Source organism: Schistocerca cancellata, chromosome 3 (genome assembly GCF_023864275.1).
Source record: "Schistocerca cancellata isolate TAMUIC-IGC-003103 chromosome 3, iqSchCanc2.1, whole genome shotgun sequence".
NCBI classification, from domain to species: domain Eukaryota; kingdom Metazoa; phylum Arthropoda; class Insecta; order Orthoptera; family Acrididae; genus Schistocerca; species Schistocerca cancellata.
In genome coordinates, this window is record NC_064628.1 from 110,129,911 (window position 1) to 110,146,752 (window position 16,842).

General features: G+C 43.6%; 1 protein-coding gene across 1 annotated transcript in view; it reads right to left on the minus strand.

Moving 5' to 3' along the window:
* LOC126176056 (uncharacterized) overlaps positions 1 to 10,235 on the minus strand; it is a 135,087-nt gene extending 124,852 nt beyond the window's left edge. Inside the window, exon 1 of the mRNA XM_049923188.1 lies at positions 10,150 to 10,235. The gene's annotated coding sequence lies outside the window, so the exon portion shown is untranslated. The remainder of the gene's footprint in view (positions 1 to 10,149) is intronic.
* Positions 10,236 to 16,842: the final 6,607 nt, after the last annotated feature.

Consider the following 16,842-nt stretch of genomic DNA (forward strand, 5'->3'; position numbering starts at 1 on the left):
GTCAATTAGTATCACAATCGTTGCCAACTTAGAAAACAAGCCAAAAGTCTCCTTCATTGTTATAGAGAAGCAATCACTTCTAAACAATAGTTTTACTTCAGGTGTAACAAGTTTTACCTTAATTAAAGTGTGCCAGTATAAGTAAAAACAGTATCAGATAACTTCAGTTATTATCAGATTGTTAATTACAGTATTAAAGATTTCCAGAAATTACTGTTACCAATCTTTTTTCATTTGCTATGACTGGTTTCATTCGCCTAGTAATTCTTCATCAGTTGGTACACATTTATTGCATTTCTGGAGCGTTGTGCGGGTTGAATAGCTGTGGCAAGATGTGCCGTTTCCGACCTCTGTGCAAAATACCAACGGCACATTAAAAATCGGGAACCTGAGAAATCCGCAACTGCTGAGCACAGCCTCACAAATAATCATCGAATACTAGTATGCGTTGGTTTAGTACTGGTGCACTCATTATTCTGGAAAACATGACGGTTGTTTTCCAGTAATATTAATTGTACGAGGTGCATTCAAGTTCTAAGGCCTCCGATTTTTTTTTCTAATTAACTGCTCACTCGAAATCGATGAAACTGGCGTTACTTCTCGACGTAATCGCCCTGCAGACGTACACATTTTCCACAACGCTGACGCCATGATTCCATGGCAGCGGCGAAGGCTTCTTTAGTAGTCTGTTTTGACCACTGGAAAATCGCTGAGGCAATAGCAGCACGGCTGGTGAATGTGCCGCCACGGAGAGAGTCTTTCATTGTTGGAAAAAGCCAAAAGTCACTAGGAGCCAGGTCAGGTGAGTAGGGAGCATGAGGAATCACTTCAAAGTTGTTATCACGAAGAAACGTTCGATGTGCGGGTGTGTTGTCTTGGTGAAACAGCACACGCGCAGCCCTTCCCGGACGTTTTTGTTGCAGTGCAGGAAGGAATTTGTTCTTCAAAACATTTTCGTAGGATGCACCTGTTACTGTAGTGCCCTTTGGAACGCAATTGGTAAGGATTACGCCCTCGCTGTCCCAGAACATGGACACCATCATTTTTTCAGCACTGGCAGTTACCCGAAATTTTTTTGGTGGCGGTGAATCTGTGTGCTTCCATTGAGCTGACTGGCGCTTTGTTTCTGGATTGAAAAATGGCATCCACAGCTCATCCATTGTCACAACCGACGAAAAGAAAGTCCCATTCATGCTGTTGTTGCGTGTCAACATTGCTCGGCAACATGCCACACGGGCAGCCATGTGGTCGTCTGTCAGCATTTGTGGCACGCACCTGGATGACACTTTTCGCATTCTCAGGTCGTCATGCAGGATTGTGTGCACAGAACCCACAGAAATGCCAACTCTGGAGGCTATCTGTTCAATAGTCATTCGGTGATCCCCCAAAACAATTCTCTCCACTTTCTCGATCATGTCGTCAGACCGGCTTGTGCGAGCCCGAGGTTGTTTCGGTTTGTTGTCACACGATGTTCTGCCTTCATTAAACTGTCGCACCCACGAACGAACTTGCGACACATCCATAACTCCATCACCACATGTCTCCTTCAACTGTCGATGAATTTCAATTGGTTTCACACCACGCAAATTCAGAAAACGAATGACTGCACGCTGTTCAAGTAAGGAAAACGTCGCCATTTTAAGTATTTAAAACAGTTCTCATTCTCGCCTCTGGCGGTAAAATTCCAACTGCCGTACGGTGCTGCCATCACTGGGACGTATTGACAATGAACGCGGCCTCATTTTAAAACAATGCGCATGTTTCTATCTCTTTCCAGTCTGGAGAAAAAAAATCAGAGGCCTTAGAACTTGAATGCACCTCGTACAGCCCTTCACAAACATGGTCACAAGTATCAACACCCATGTGCTTTACGAAACGTAAATAAACGAAAGAGCATGATTCAAGTTGTGTTTAAGGACTTTGTATGGGTCAGAGACTTTCTTTGCTCAGCGCTCGCACTGCACTTTGGTGACAGTAATTATTACAAAAGTAACACGTACTCATCTCCCAAAATTGACATGCTGTTTGCAAAGCCTATCAAACTTTGAGTTTGGGATAGTATTTCGTCTACAGTTTTGGTAGTGAAATTACCTTCTACACGCTTTTTTTGGTCAATAAGCATTTATTATTGCTCATGAATTAAACACTAGTGCTTAGCATTTGGGTGATAATAGTGGTCATTTGGGAGGGTGGTATATATAGTGAGGTGATTTCGTGTGTGTGTGTGTGTGTGTGTGTGTGTGTGTGTGTGTGCGTGTGTGTAGTATTTTTTCCTGGGTTGTGTAGTTTTTTTCAAGTTCTTAGATTCCTTAAGACTTTCAAAAATGAGTTAGTTGCTTAGAAAATCTGTTGGTTTAAGATTTTGAGTTGTGAGTTATTGTTATGTGGTGAAAATCTGTATTCGTTCCGGAAGGTCCATCTTTGTTCCTTTATCTACAGTGTTTTTAATATGGAGGTTTGTTTTTACATCGAAATTGCATGATATTTTACACCAGGTGGGCTGCAAAAGTGTATTTATTTACATCTATTAAATGGAGTGCCTCAATGTGCTCATTGCATTGAATTTCTAAGTTTCTTCCTGTTTGCCCTATTTAGTAGCAGGAGTATCTGTCACAATTTATATGAACCAGATTTGTGAAACCATGGGTTGGCTATTTTAGTGTCATCTGATGATGAGTTGCTAGACGATTGTAAACCGGTCAATGTAAATAAAAACTGAAGAATCAGAAAAGGCAACAGCTTGCAGAAATTTCTGGAAACCTTTGTTCAATACAGTCGCAATGGAGAAACGTTTTAATTACAGCTACTCAGTCCGTAGATACCTTACAAACTTGCAAGTTTTACGCATAGAACAGAGATAGCATTACGCACGGCCGTCAGAAAAACTAGTTCGCCTTAAGCGATTACTTACCGGAAAATGAGAAGGTTGAAAATGATAGAATATTTAGATGATGGAGGATAGACGTGAAATAAGAAAATAAAATTAGTAGCATATTTAGGTAACTGAGAAGGCATTGTCCAAAGTCCTATACCTCCCAAGTTTCTCTGAAAAGAAGCACTGTATTAAATTCGAACATAGCTCGGACAGAAAGCAGCCATTAACATCTTAAAGGACTCATCGCTGACTGGTCCCGTACCTTCACAGGCGCATAATCGCCTAATTTTTTGTCAGGTACTATTCAGATATTCTTAGACGGCTGCATACCATGTCATTATTGAAGTGTGTGCTTAACTGAAGCGACTTCCGCTCCACATGCAGTAGCCCGGCAAACAACACGATAAAGCAGAAGAAGACAGGATAGGACAAAGCCATTTCTATAACAGAAGTGAGGTAGGGAAAATAGGTTATCTTCCAGTATTAGCAGACGCTGCCGTAGTGCCTTGTTTCTACGCATGCGCAATGTGCAGCATATTCGGATATTTGTAACTTCACACTCGGCACAGTGTATAAATCTTTGACGTCATAGAGACACTCGTGTCGTGACTGATTGGCGACTTACACGCAGGCACGGAAGGTGCACGCACATCGAGTAGTCGCCTTTGATCAGAAATCAGCTTGTATAAGTTCGCAGTTTCTGTAATTTAAGTCACCAAGTCAATGAGTACCATAAAGTGAAACAGTTGTTAATCCAAAGACAGTTCGAACATCACAGTGCTTTACTAGGTATGGTCCTGTTGATGGTGGTATGCTGTTACCTCCTTTCGACGTTTCAGCTGACTTATCTAGCCAGTCGTAGAGGGACTGGATTTCAAACCACTGTGCAGCTTGCTATTTTTCACATCAACGAACGCTCCCCCGGGTGAAAGAAGTGGTAAGTGACAGGGAAAATCCGTAGGACCGACCGGGGTCCGAACACGAGGCCCATGGATCTGTAGTCTAACACTTCACCACTGGGTCACTGCGCCACCCTTAACTGACTCAATACCGTGGAAATCCCAAGTCCGTAGAGAAATTTTATTGCCTATTGACAGTATTTTCACTGTAATTTGTTTCACCTCTCACTATAGAGACACTGCTGTGAACATCACATTAGCAGCTAACAACGAATTCCGTATAAATTTAATCGTGTCTCACTAATCAGAGCAGTCCAATCAGATTCAAGGAACCAGGGTCCTCGAACACAGGAATGAATTTCAGTATTATTTTGATTTTTCTTTTAGAAATACGAAGAAGCATATCTTACCACATACTGGTAGATATGCGCGTATGAAAGTGTAGAATAGTGTGCCGGAAAAATTGCGTTACTTGTACTTGATGCACTTATTGGGTGATAAGGAGCCGTTCGGTAGGTTCAAATGGTTCAAATGGCTCTGAGCACTTAACTTCTGAGGTTTATCAGTCGCCTAGCACTTCGAACTAATTAAACCTAACTAACCTAAGGACATCACACACATCCATGCCCGAGGCAGGATTCGAACCTGCGACCGTAGCGGTCGCTCGGCTCCAGACTGCAGCGCCTAGAACCGCACGGCCACTCCGGCCGGCGTTTGGTAGGAGTCAGACTGCTAGTCGACAGTGTAAATATGGCTTAACATAGATGAGAGATTTGATACACTGGCTGATTTTCCTAAATAAAGAAATGCTGCAGGTAACGATCCCTGAGAGTATAAGAGGTAAAAAAAGATCGTATGGACATAGGCGCTTCAGTCTGGAACCGCGCGACCGCTACGGTCGCAGGTTCGAATCCTGCCTAGGGCATGGATGTGTGTATTGTCCTTAGGGCACTTAGGTTTAAGTAGTTGTAAGTTCTAGGGGACTGATGACCTCAGATGTTAAGTCCCATAGTGCTCAGAGCCATTTTTGACATATGGCCCCGAAATGCGTTTCAAGTGTAGTACACCCTTTTGAAGGTGGTGGTAAGAGATCTTTAAAAGTATTAGTTTCAGTAACTGAAAGCACCCATGAGGACACACCAGGTAAATGGGACTGATCTGTCTGCTCTAGTGTTTTAGCTCCACATTCAGGAGGAAAGTGGCGTCCTTTCTCGCGCGCTAACACATCGACACTCGTAGGAGCAAATAACCTTCCACGGCGCCTTGCAAGATGGCTATCTGCAGCTCCTGCGGGTGACCCTCCCTCTCCCTCATTGAGTTGTACGAAGTGTATCAACTGCATGATGGTGCTCCAGCTCACTTCTGCATCTTTGCAGAGGCGTCTCTACAGTATTTACCCCGACCACACATCGAGGCTGTTTCTGGTGCTGATGGTTCGCTGCAACCATACCATTAAAAAACTAGTACAGACAGAACATTCCATGTCACCTGATGTGTTCTCATGTGTTATCTCTACCTTCAAGTGCATGTACCTCCCTTGGAATGCATTTCCGTCCGTATGCAAATATGACCTTCCTTTCTCCTTCTCCTGTCAGAGATGGTTTCCAGCTGTTGTCCCCATTTAGCAAAATCATTCTGTACTGACGGAAAAAAACTAACACCAACAAATAACTAAAGTAGAATAATGTAATTTCGGGAACAAATTTGTCTGGGCAACATATTTAAGTGATCAACGCCGCAAGTTCAGAGGTCAATGTAAGCGCGGATAAAACAATAGCAAATGTGGAATGCAGGTACATTAATAACCGGAGAAATCGTCAGAATGTTGAATGCAATCATACAAACGGGCATGTTTTTATCATACAGGTGCTAGATGTCAGTATGCGGGATGTAGATCCGTGCCTGTAGCACTTCGTCGGCCAATACACGGACGGTGAGTGCTGGCTATGAATGCCGCTGCAGTTGTCGTCCGATGATGTTCCATACGTGCTGGATTGGAGTCAGATCTGGTGATCGAGCGGGCCACGGTAACGTCGACATTCTGTAGAGCATGTTCCATTACAACAGGGGTATGTGGCCTGTTGGAAAACACGCCCTTGAATTCTGTTAATGAACGGCCGCATAACAGGGCTCTGAGCACTATGGGACTCAAAATCTGAGGTCATTAGTCCCCTAGAACTTAGAACTACTTAAACCTAACTCACGTAAGGACATCACACACATCCATGCCCGAGGCTGGATTCGAACCCGCGACCGTAGCGGTCACGCGGTTCCAAACTGAAGCGCCTAGAACCGCACGGCCACACCGGCCGGCCGCACAACAGGTCAGACCATCGGACTGACGAACAAATTTGCAGTCAGAGTGCGTGGGATGACCACGAGAGTGCTCCTGCTGTCATAAGAAACTGCACCCCAGACAATAGTTGCACCCCCCCCCCCCCCCCCGACCGTACCTGCAGATATACGAGGGCAGTTCAATAAGTAATGCAACACATTTTTTTTCTGAAACCGGGGTTGTTTTATTCAGCATTGAAATACACCAGGTTATTCCCCAATCTTTTAGCTACACAACACTATTTTTCAACGTAATCTCCATTCAATGCTACGGCCTTACGCCACCTTGAAATGAGGGCCTGTATGCTTGCACGGTACCATTCCACTGGTCGATGTCGGAGCCAACGTCGTACTGCATCAATAACTTCTTCATCATCCGCGTAGTGCCTCCCACGGATTGCGTCCTTCATTGGGCCAAACATATGGAAATCCGACGGTGCGAGATTGGGGCTGTAGGGTGCATGAAGAAGAACAGTCCACTGAAGTTTCGTGAGCTCCTCTCGGGTGCGAAGACTTGTGTGAGCTCTTGCGTTGTCATGAAGAAGGAGAAGTTCGTTCAGATTTTTGTGCCTACGAACACGCTGAAGTCGTTTCTTCAATTTCTGAAGAGTAGCACAATACACTTCAGAGTTGATCGTTTGACCATGGGGAAGGACATCGAACAGAATTACCCCTTCAGCGTCCCAGAAGACTGTAACCATGACTTTACCGGCTGAGGGTATGGCTTTAAACTTTTTCTTGGTAGGGGAGTGGGTGTGGCGCCACTCCATTGATTGCCGTTTTGTTTCAGGTTCGAAGTGATGAACCCATGTTTCATCGCCTGTAACAATCTTTGACAAGAAATTGTCACCCTGAGCCAAATGACGAGCAAGCAATTCCGCACAGATGGTTCTCCTTTGCTTTTTATGGTGTTCGGTTAGACAACGAGGGACCCAGCGGGAACAAACCTTTGAATATCCCAGCTGGTGAACAATTGTGACAGCACTACCAACAGAGATGTCAAGTTGAGCACTGAGTTGTTTGATGGTGATCCGTGGATCATCTCGAACGAGTGTGTTCGCACGCTCCGCCATTGCAGGAGTCACAGCTGTGCACGGCCGGTCCGCACGCGGGAGATCGGACAGTCTTGCTTGACCTTGCGGCGATAATGACACACGCTTTGCCCAACGACTCACCGTGCTTTTGTCCACTGACAGATCACCGTAGACATTCTGCAAGCGCCTATGAATATCTGAGATGCCCTGGTTTTCCGCCAAAAGAAACTCGATCACTGCCCGTTGTTTGCAACGCACATCCGTTACAGACGCCATTTTAACAGCTCCGTACAGCGCTGCCACCTGTCGGAAGTCAATGAAACTATACGAGACGAAGCGGGAATGTTTGAAAATATTCCACAAGAAATTTCCGGTTTTTTCATCCAAAATTGGCCGAGAAAAAAAAAGTGTTGCATTACTTATTGAACTGCCCTCGTAGATCCAATACATCTACACCTCAGACACGTAGGATGCAGGCGCTCACTTGGCCTCCTAATCAACACACGTCCATCCCTCGCACCGAGGCAGAACCAGCTCGTCAGAAAACACAACAAACCTCTACTCCACCCTCAAGTGACCTCTCGCTTGACACCGTCTAAGTTGCAAACGACGGTGGTTGGGGTCACTAGGCATCTGGCTTCGAGCCGTCCTCAAAGTGACCAATCTGTAACAGTTCGTTGTGTCACTGTGGTGCCAACTGCTGCTCGAATTGCTACTGCAGACACAGTGCGATGCGCTACAGCCATACGACGAACACGAAGGTCTTCCTTCTCGGTAACGGCTGACCAGTACCCGGTATTCTTGTGACCGTACCTTCCCATAATCGACAATACCAGCAGTCACGTACAGCGGCTACATTCCTACCAAGTGTTTCTACAATACCGCGGAAGGAACATCCAGCTCCTCGTAGCCCTATTACACGACCTCATTAAAACTCACTGAGTTGTCGATAATGGAATCCTTCACTAACACTAACTCACTACGTCCAATTTCAGAGTTGACTAACGCTCCCGACCATCACTGTGCGTTTTTGCATCATCATGGTGGCGTCACTAGCTCCACTCTTATGCGACTACCAGGAAATCTGAATAGACGTCAGATTTCAGATGTAGAAACACGCCAACCACTTCGGTTTATGTCTAAAAACTCCTTCTTGATGTACTCTGAAATTCACTCTGCCAAGCCACATTGTGCTGGTTTTGAGAGAGTAGAGTCGCGTTCGGCAGGACGGCGGTTGTAATCTGCGCCCGGCCACATGGATCAAATGTTTTTGTGCTTTTCGTGGATCTCCCAAGGCCAATGCAGGCACAGTTCCCTTGGAAAAAAGACGGCCTATTTCCTTTCCTATCCTTTGTGTGTGTATTTTGTTTGTAATGGATTAGTCGTCGTAAATAATAATAACTTTCCTGAAATTTCCTTCGGTCGTAACCAAGGCCCATATGAGTAAATACCGATATGTAAAGCTACACCCGCACGCGGGAAAAGAAATTCTCAGATTTTGGCGGAGTAGACGCTGTATGTATCGGTCATGGGAAGTTAAAAATGTGTTAAATCTGGGATGGAACAAGGACATTTTTCGTGGACGGGCAGTGCTTCTTCCACTGAACCGACTAAGAACCGAGTCAAAAACTTCATGATGTCACTGTTTCATCTAAATTTCTTCCGAATCACATCTATGAGTCGTGTTGCATTTTCTCAACTAGAATAACCTCACAGACTAAAAGTAGCTATCTGAATGGGTACACATTTTAAGTCGTCACAAATTGACTAAAGGACTTACAATCAATCAAGCTATACATTCATTTTTCATGTTTTTTTTTAATTAAAATCCCCAAAAGACACCGTCTTCAAGAGCACGCAACAGAGCAGAATTTCAGTACTTAATTGTCAGGATACATTTAGAGACGCTACCGGTGCCTCACAATTGTTTGTAACAGTGGCCTCATGAATTTGTTAGTGCAACAGCAAGGTAATTTAACAGAACTGATGCTTCACGCGTAGAACGCCAATAACCTCCAGGTAGTGTCCCTTATTGAACGTACGACCATAACGCAGGAACTCAGGAGGAACTGTCTCATTGTAAACTAAGAAAACACTGCGACGAACTCTCACATGTTATCGAAGTTGTCTTTTTTCGGTCTTGGCTCTTCAGGTAGTTTCCGTTGGGCGATTGGGCTTTCGTTTCGATGTCATGCCCGTATACCCAAGTTCCATCACCTGTTATAATCTTCTTGGAAGTTCTGGGTCGTTGTCGACATCATTCAGCAACTTTTTAGCGATGTCTAGGAGGCGTCGTCTATGGCTGACATTCAACAATTTAGGAATCAACTTTCCTGCAACACGTTTCATGCCCAAAACATCAGAAAAAGTTGCCTAGCATGAGCCAAAGGTTATGCTGATATCATCAGCAAGCTCTCTGATGGTAATTCGTGGATGTTTCAGAGGCGTTTCCTTCACTTCTTCCTCATTGTCGTCACTCCTTTATGTGCTAGGTAGGTCGTCGTCTTCAACATCTTCTCGATCCTCTTCGAAACGTTTATAGCACTCGTAAACTTTTGTCTTACTCATAGTAGATCCTCCAAAGACCACAGTCAACATTTAGAATGCGGTGCTGAACCTTATTCTATTTTTCAAGCAATATTTAATGCAAATTCTTTGAACCATTTTTTTTCGAAAGTAAAAATTTTCAGAGGACTCAAAAACACATATAAACTTTCGGACTGTCAAACAAAACTAAATATTCAAAACAACTGAAAATGCAAACACGCACCAGTAACATGTGTACCAAAAAGTTAAAACACAAATTTTAAAAATCGGTTGCATAAAGCCCACCTAATTAAAAAATTCCTATTACTTTTTGAACACACCTCTCAGTGGTGCCAAAAATCTTTCACCTCCGGTGAACTGCGCTTTACAGACTACAACGAAGGTAGGAAGCTGCAAGCCTCTGCCAGTTAGGTTGCCATTACAGTGCGAAACAATTACGCAGCAGCGAAATCTTACTTACGCTGAATTCCAGCAGGAGATGTCGAGGAAGCGGTGTGCCGAGCGTGGCGCTGGTGCGGAGGCGGAGTGTGGGACTGCGGCGCAGCAGCTGACGAGGGGCGGCGGGGGCGGTGGGGGCGGCGGGGGCGGCGCCGGGGGAGCCGCGGTTGGCCGAGGTCTGGGCCGCCACAGCCGCCGCCACCGGACGCTGCATCGCCAGCCGCTGATGGCCCCATCCGACATTGCCCAACCTTCTCGCGCCCCTGGCCACCACATCACAGGAACCCAAACGCCTGCAGGAGCGATGATCAGTAGCAGCCCCTAACATATCACAACCGTTGAAATGGAACTAAGGGTCCATTCTCCTCAGTTACCCAATAATATAAGAGATTTTTTTCGATTTTTCGAAAATACTAATGAAGCAATCAACTTAAATCTTTTTCCACATTATTTTTATTGATTCTTGGAGAACATTTTTTTGATAGTTTTTAAAAAATTGTCATCATTCAGCCCCCTATCCTAGGAGTCAAAGTTAGTCTGTCGAGGGGGGTCCATGACGGAAGCCCTGCAGTGTGCAAATCTTATTTGAAATTTAACAAAAAATCTTAACCTTGTGCTGAATAGCGTCCACTACAGTGGACAGCTATTTCTTCTTTGGCTTTTTCAGTCAGTCACGAGGCTGCAAGTGCATGCAGGGCACAGCACCAGCAACGAGTGCCCACTGCAGCCAGAGAAGTCACAATTAAAAGCTGTCCGCTGCGGTGAAAATCATGCACCACAGGGATAATCTACAGGACACTGCACACGAGCTAATATCTCAGGTTTTAGAAATTTGACAAAATAAAAAGGTGGTGGAAGATTCAAACAAATATGTCGTTCTGACGTTTGTTTTCAGACACGTTGCTCGCTACACTACTGAATAAATTAAAATAAAAAAGTATCCTACTATTTCTTGCTGAAATGCCCGAGGAGTAAGTTAGCCAATTTTCAAAAAGAAATCACTGTTAGTGTGCCCGCAATCCATTCCACCAGCTTCAAGTATAGTGTATTGCAAGCTTACGGAATGGACTGCGGGCACGCTAACGAAGATATCTGCCTGAAACTTAGCTGAATTACTCCTCGGGTATGTCCGCAAGGAGTGATAGGCTGTTTTTTCTATTTTATTTGTTAGTGATTGCAAAAAACGCGACCAAAAATACACGACAAATCTACATACTTGTTTCAAACTTCCGCCATTTTATTATTTTGTCAAATACGAAAAAACTGTACTATTAGTCCGTGTGCAATATCCTACAGATTAACGCTGTGGATCATGATTTTCACTGCAGTGCACAGCTGTTAATGGTCACTTCTCTGACCTTTTCAATCAGTCATTAGGCTGCAAATGCACGCAGTGCATAACCCAATAGGTAGTGTTCACTGCTGTCGACTGTGCATTTACGGCCTCAGTTCTGACTGAAAACGCCGAAGAAGTGACCATTAACAGCTGTGCACTGTAATGGACGCTGTGCGGCCTAACGTTATCAAAAGTGTTTCTTGATTTCAGATAAGACTTGCGAGCTGCAGGACTTCCGTCATGAACATATCCTTCTGGACAGAGCAACTTAGTGACGACTGAATTTCTTTAAAAAATCATAAAATGTTGTCCAAGAATCAATAAGTAATGTACAAAAAGATTTACCTTTATTGCTTAGTTCTTCCAAAATGAATAGCAAAACCTGCTTATTTTATAGGCTGACTCAGGAGAATGGAGCCTTAAAACAATCCGTTCTACATCAGACTGGTTGTACCGGTCCCGCCGCGAATTCCTCCCCGAGTCAGCTTCTTAACTCAGAGCAACACCTGCATCCAATGTCGTCAATAATTTGTCTTAACACATGTCCTAAAATCTTTTTCCTTCTTCTTGTCAATATTTTCCACATGTTCATCTACTCTTCGATTGTGCGGAGAACCCCCTCATTTCATATCTTATCAGTTTACTTAATTCTGAACATCCTTTATGGCACCATATGTCAGACGCTTCGGTTCTGTTCTGTTCTGGTTTTTTCACAGTGCTGTGCTCCAAACGTACATTCTCGGAGTTCTTCCTCGTCTTAAGGTCTATCTTTGATACCAGTGGACTTGTCTTCTTTGTATGTGCTTGTCTTCTCTTTATATGCCTCTTGCTTCGTAAATCACCCATAATCTTGCTTTCAAGGTATCAGAACTTCTTCACTTCGTCTATTTCGTGGTCTTCAGTTTTCATGTTTATCGCTAATCTCATTTCCGCTGTACCTCATTACTACTGTCTTGCTTCAGTTTACTCTCGGTCCAAATTCTGTGCTCATTAGACTGTTCCATTCAACAGAGCTTGCAATCTTTTCTCACTTTCATTGAGGTTAGCAATGTGATCGGCAAATTTTATCATTGATATTCTTTCACCCTGAGTATTAATCCCACTCCTCAGCCTTTCTTTCATTTCCATCGTTACTTTCTCGATATATAAATTGAACAGTATTTCCGAATGACTTCATCCACTTCTTTGTTCTTGTACGTAGTGTATATTAGCAACTTTTTCCTGTAGCTTATGCCCGTTTTCCTGAGAATTTCGAAGACCTTACACCATTTTACATTTCTTCTTGATCAAAAAATCCTGCGAAACTGTGTTGATTTTTCTTAAATCTCACTTCCATTATGAGTTGCCTCTCTGGTGCTTTCACATACCCTAAAGCCAAACTGATCCTCATCTAACTGGCCCTTAATTTTCTTTTCCATTCCTCTGTATACTGTTCTTATCAGAAACTTGTATTTTTCGTTGTGAAGGGGAACTGTAATTCGATAGTAAGGAAACGGAGAGGGTAAAAACGAGAAAAACTGTACGTGAATGTAGCCTGGCAGGAGGGAATGAAAGATGAGGAAACCACCTGGTAGAATTTTGCTTAGAGCATAACTTAACCATCGCTAACACTTGGTTTCAGAATCAGGATGAAAGAAGACTGTACATATGAAAGAAACTTGGAGACACCGAAAGGTTTCAGATTAATTATCTAACGGTAAGGCTGAAATTTCAGAACCAGATTTTAAATCGTAGGATATTTCCAGGGGCATATGTGGACTCTGAACACAATCTATTGGTTGCAAACTGTAGATTAAAACTGACGAAATTGTAAAAAAAAAGTAGGAAATTAAGGAAACGGGACCTGGATGAGTTGAAAAAAACAGTTTGTTGAGAGTTTCAGAGGGAGCATTAGGCGACAATTGACAAGAACAGAGGCAAGGAATACAGTAGATGACGAATAAGTAGCTTCGAGAGATGAAATAGTGAAGACAACAGAGGATCAAATAGGTAAAAAGACAAGGCCTAGTAGAAATTTATGGGTAATACAGGAGATATTGAATGTAACTGACGGAAGGAGAAAATATAAAAATGCAACAAATGAAGCAGACAACAGGAAATATAAGCATCTAAAAAATGAGTCTGACGGGAAGTGTAAAACAGCAAAGCAGGAATGGCTAGAGGACAGTTGTAAGGGTTTAGAAGCACATATCACTAAGGGAAAGACAGATATGCCCCAGGAGAAAATTAAAGAGGCGTTTGAATAAAAGAGAAGCAGCTGTATGAACCTCAAGATCTCAGATGGAAAACCACTCCTAAGCAAAGAAGGGAAAGCTGAAAGGTGGAAGAAATATCTACATCTACATCTACATCCATACTCCGCAAGCCACCTGACGGTGTGTGGCGGAGGGTACCTTCAGTACCTCTATCGGTTCTCCCTTCTATTCCAGTCTCGTATTGTTCGTGGAAAGAAGGATTGTCGGTATGCCTCTGTGTGGGCTCTAATCTCTCTGATTTTATCCTCATGGTCTTCTCGCGAGATATACGTAGGGGGGAGCAATATACTGCTTGAGTCTCGGTGAAGGAATGTTCTCGAAACTTCAACAAAAGCCCGTACCGAGCTACTGAGCGTCTCTCCTGCAGAGTCTTCCACTGGAGTTTATCTATCATCTCCGTAACGCTTTCGCGATTACTAAATGATCCTGTAACGAAGCGCGCTGCTCTCCGTTGGATCTTCTCTATCCCTTCTATCAACCCTATCTGGTACGGATCCCACACTGCTGAGCAGTATTCAAGCAGTGGGCGAACAAGCGTACTGTAACCTACTTCCTTTGTTTTCGGATTGCATTTCCTTAGGATTCTTCCAATAAATCTCAGTCTGGCATCTGCTTTACCGACAATCAACATTATATGATCATTCCATTTTAAATCACTCCTAATGCGTACTCCCAGATAATTTATGGTATTAACTGCTTCCAGTTGCTGACCTGCTATTTTGTAGCTAAATGATAAAGGATCTATCTTTCTGTGTATTCGCAGCACATTACACTTGTCTACATTGAGATTCAGTTGCCATTCCCTGCACCATGCGTCAATTCGCTGCAGATCCTCCTGCATTTCAGTACAATTTTCCATTGTTACAACCTCTCGATACACCACAGCATCATCTGCAAAAAGCCTCAGTGAACTTCCGATGTCATCCACCAGGTCATTTATGTATATTGTGAATAGCAACGGTCCTATGACACTCCCCTGCGGCACACCTGAAATTACTCTTACTTCGGAAGACTTCTCTCCATTGAGAATAACATGCTGCGTCCTGTTATCTAGGAACTCCTCAATCCAATCACACAATTGGTCTGATAGTCCATATGCTCTTACTTTGTTCATTAAACGACTGTGGGGAACTGTATCGAACGCCTTGCGGAAGTCAAGAAACACGGCATCTACCTGTGAACCCGTGTCTATGGCCCTCTGAGTCTCGTGGACGAATAGCGCGAGCTGGGTTTCACATGACCGTCTTTTTCGAAACCCATGCTGATTCCTACAGAGTAGATTTCTAGTCTCCAGAAAAGTCATTATACTCGAACACAATACGTGTTCCAAAATTCTACAACTGATCGACGTTAGAGATATAGGTCTATAGTTCTGCACATCTGTTCGACGTCCCTTCTTGAAAACGGGGATGACCTGTGCCCTTTTCCAATCCTTTGGAACGCTACGCTCTTCTAGAGACCTACGGTACACCGCTGCAAGAAGGGGGGCAAGTTCCTTCGCGTACTCTGTGTAAAATTGAACTGGTATCCCATCAGGTCCAGAGGCCTTTCCTCTTTTGAGCGATTTTAATTGTTTCTCTATCCCTCTGTCGTCTATTTCGATATCTACCATTTTGTCATCTGTGCGACAATCTAGAGAAGGAACTACAGTGCAATCTTCCTCTGTGAAACAACTTTGGAAAAAGACATTTAGTATTTCGGCCTTTAGTCTGTCATCCTCTGTTTCAGTACCATTTTGGTCACAGAGTGTCTGGACATTTTGTTTTGATCCACCTACCGCTTTGACATAAGACCAAAATTTCTTAGGATTTTCTGCCAAGTCAGTACATAGAACTTTACTTTCGAATTCATTGAACGCCTCTCGCATAGCTCTCTTCACACTACATTTCGCTTCGCGTAATTTTTGTTTGTCTGCAAGGCTTTGGCTATGTTTATGTTTGCTGTGAAGTTCCCTTTGCTTCCGCAGCAGTTTTCTAACTCGGTTGTTGAACCACGGTGGCTCTTTTCCATCTCTTACGATCTTGCTTGGCACATACTCATCTAACGCATATTGTACGATGGTTTTGAACTTTGTCCACTGATCCTCAACACTATCAGTACTTGAGACAAAACTTTTGTGTTGAGCCAACAGGTACTCTGAAATCTGCTTTTTGTCACTTTTTCTAAACAGAAAAATCTTCCTACCCTTTTTAATATTCCTATTTACGGCTGAAATCATCGATGCCGTAACCGCTTTATGATCGCTGATTCCCTGTTCTGCGTTAACTTTTTCAAATAATTCGGGTCTGTTTGTCACCAGAAGGTCTAATATGTTATCGCCACGAGTCGGTTCTCTGTTTAACTGCTCAAGGTAGTTTTCAGATAAAGCACTTAAAAAAATTTCACTGGATTCTTTGTCCCTGCCACCCGTTATGAACGTCTGAGTCTCCCAGTCTATATCCGGCAAATTAAAATCTCCACCCAGAACTATAACATGGTGGGGAAATCTACTCGAAATATTTTCCAAATTATCCTTCAGGTGCTCAGCCACTACAGCTGCTGAGCCTGGGGGCCTATAGAGACATCCAATTACCATGTCTGAGCCTGCTTTAACCGCGACCTTCACCCAAATCATTTCACATTTCGGATCTCCGTCAATTTCCTTCGATACTATTGCACTTCTTACCGCTATAAACACGCCTCCCCCTTCACTGTTCAGCCTGTCTCTGCGGTATACATTCCAATCTGAGTTTAGGATTTCGTTACTGTTTACGTCTGGTTTCAGCCAACTTTCTGTCCCTAGTACTATATGGGCGTTGTGATCGTTTATTAATGAGAGCAGTTCTGGGACCTTTCTATAGACGCTCCTGCAGTTTACTATTAGCACATTAATATTGTAATATATAAAGGGAATGGAACTTGAAGGCAATTTTATAGAAATGGAAGGGGCCATAGACGAAGAAGAGATATAGTACTGCGAGGAGGCTTTGACAGAGCACTGGAAGACCTAAGTCGAAATAAGGTCCCGGGAGCAGAGAACATTACGTCAGATCTATTGATAGCCTTGGGAGAGCTAGCCGTGAAAGAACTCTTCCATCTGGAGTGCAAGATGTATGAGACAGGAGAAACACTCTCAGAGTTCAAG